The sequence below is a fragment of the Maylandia zebra genome, linkage group LG3 (assembly GCF_041146795.1).
Source record: "Maylandia zebra isolate NMK-2024a linkage group LG3, Mzebra_GT3a, whole genome shotgun sequence".
Lineage (NCBI taxonomy): Eukaryota > Metazoa > Chordata > Actinopteri > Cichliformes > Cichlidae > Maylandia > Maylandia zebra.
Window position 1 is genome coordinate 1,394,193 of NC_135169.1, and position 2,703 is coordinate 1,396,895.

The 2,703-nt window shown below is 40.7% G+C and overlaps 1 long non-coding RNA gene across 1 annotated transcript; it reads left to right on the top strand.

Moving 5' to 3' along the window:
- The first annotated feature begins 324 nt into the window (after window positions 1-324).
- On the top strand, window positions 325-1,634 carry LOC143414290 (uncharacterized). The gene is made up of 2 exons (XR_013094819.1): window positions 325-638; window positions 1,197-1,634. It is a non-coding gene; the product is annotated as an uncharacterized LOC143414290 (long non-coding RNA).
- The last annotated feature ends 1,069 nt before the right edge of the window (window positions 1,635-2,703 follow it).

Below are 2,703 nucleotides of genomic sequence, written 5' to 3' on the forward strand. Positions count from 1 at the left end.
GTCATGGAGGCAGTGGAAATATCGACTTTATTATCAAAATGATCAACAATATTTTATTTTTTCATAATATGTCTCCAATACTACTTTTCAATATGTACTTTTGTTATAATGCATGTATGATCCTCCTACCATCAAATGTAACATGTCACAATCCTGTGGACTTTCAACTTCCTTACAAGTAAGAGACTTTCAAACTCCTCAGCACTGACATCAGTGAGGATCTCACTAACCCATAACACACAGCATCATCAAAAATGCTCAATAATGACTCTTTGTCATGTTCCTATGTCTGTGGACTCTGTGTTTATGCTTATGTAGCCCAGCTAGAAAAAAAGAGCAGTGGAAAGTAGTTTTTTTTTCATGTATAATGTAAAGAATTTAGTCATTTCTTTTATGTTTAAAGGAAGATGTGGACCAATAAGATTATCTGTTGTCATTTAACTTGGCCAATCAGCAATGAGCTCCCAGTGACCCTTGCTGTTGACCTTGATCACATGATTTCCTGTGTTGCCATTTCGTTCCTGTTCATATAATGCCATGTGCCAGAGAAACTAATGTTCCCGAAGTCGAATCGCTAGGAGTTAAAAGCAAGTCTGCTGCAGTTGTTTTTGGTTGTTCAGAGTTTCACCCTGTCAACGGTGAGTACGAAAAGTGGGGAAAACCTAATTTGTTAAGGATAAAAAGGGCAGACTTAACGGGACGGCGAGTCCGCTAGCCGCTAAGCTAACTGCTAGCGCTCACGCTAGCAGAATTTGACTGTGTTCTGTGTGTGAAATGGCTAGTGACTGCAATCATATTACGTTTAAGAAAAAAAACAAAAGAAATGGTGCTAATCAGTTTTATGTTTAACAAGTTAATCCAATTGTACGCCGATTCTCAGATTTTCAGTTGTGTTCTTTGAGTTGGTTATAATGCACAAGTCTGGTGAGCTACTGTGAGTTGCTGACTGCAGCTACAGTGTTAACTATAGAAGCTGTGTTTTTTTTGAGAACATTGTCAGCCGTCAGGTTGATAAAATTATAGCTCATCTAAGAGGATATGATGCTGCAGTGATATAATTTTGTTGTACAACAGAGCTAGCTGAATTAAGATATAGAGTTACACTAATACTTATTGTTCATTTTTGAATGTTTTAAGTAAGTGTGGCTGTTTCACAACGGTGAATGTGACTATATGGACCTGTGACCTGTTTATAGGTCAGGTTTTTTTTTGTTATCTGGTAAAAGGATGACTCGACAGACGGACCCAGTCTGAAGCAAGCCCCATCGAGGAGCAGTGATTCCACAGTTCCAGTTAACTGGATGGCGAGCCAACCCGAAATTGAAAAGGATTTGCCAAGGTTTTATTGAAGCCAAAGTTTCGTTCCCATTGAAGCTTCAGATACCTGCAGGACTACGAACTTTCTTCCTTCATCGGAGTGTGGTAGGACAAACATTAAACAAACTGAACGGGCCCCAACGATCCATCAGTTATCAGACATTATCCACTCATATAATTGACTCAGAGAAAGCTGTATGCGCGCACTTTTATTTAGTTTGTTATTTTGGGGGAAATATTTTGTATTTTATTTTATTGTTTTTTCATTACATTGTTGCAGCTGCTGTGTGTCAAATATAACAAATTTGTGAACAGTATATTGTGGTGTGGTCTCTTCTTATTGGTGTTTATACCTTGGGCTCCTGCCGATCCTAGATCTTCTGATACTGGCTAGTGGGAGTTCGGTCATTCTTAATAATAATTCACAAGTTGGGTTACATAAGTGGCGAGCCAGCCAGGAGCCTAAGAATTTTTAAACATCAGTAATGAGAAATTGTGTCTGACATGGATTTTGTCCAGCGCTCAGGTGTAAAAATTCCCAATGCAGTTATTGTGAGTGGGATCACGAAGTCAGAGAAAGATGAAGAAGTTTTAGAGTTTTTGAAAAAGTATGGTGGTGTTAAAACCCTTTTGCCAGTGGATGATGCTACCTCAGAGTTTCATCAAAACCTGATTGTTGAGTACTCAAGTGGCTCAGCTGTAGAAGCTTTAGAGCCTCTTATGCCATACAAGTATGTTGCAGAGGGTGAACCAAATGTCTCTTACTGTGTGAGGGCCTTGGCAAGCGTTTACACTGCTAAGGTGGGTGAAGGTGTCACGAAGTCATACTTGGCTGAATTAAAGGGCTTGGCTAAGCTCAGTGGCAAAACCTATGAGGAAGTATTGAAAGAGATGATATCACAAATCTGTGAGACAACTGAGAATACAGATGAGGCACCTTCTGTCTTACATGATAGCATTGTTGATGAGACACCAATACCACAGCCCCAGTTGCTTTCAGGTCCCTCAAGGGTAAGCAGTGACCAAGGTGTCTCAACTCCAGTTCCACCCTTGCGTGTACAGAAGCCTTCAATAGTGATTAGTGATGTAAACCCCCCTGAAGTTCAGAAGGTCGTTGTTGAGCATATTTTAAGGAAGGATGACATTGGATCACAGATCCATTCTTCAATGCGCATCCGTTCCTTCTCAGGGAAAACTCCCAGGCCTAACAATGAGACAGACTATGAGACTTGGCGCTCACACATTGAGCTGCTTTTAAGTGACCCCAGTATGACCCATCTGCAGGTGTCCAGGAAGATTTTAGAGAATTTGCTTCCACCTGCAGTTGATGTGGTGAAGTGCTTGAGTCCCAGCGCACCCCCAGTAGCCTATCTGCAGTTGCTCGAT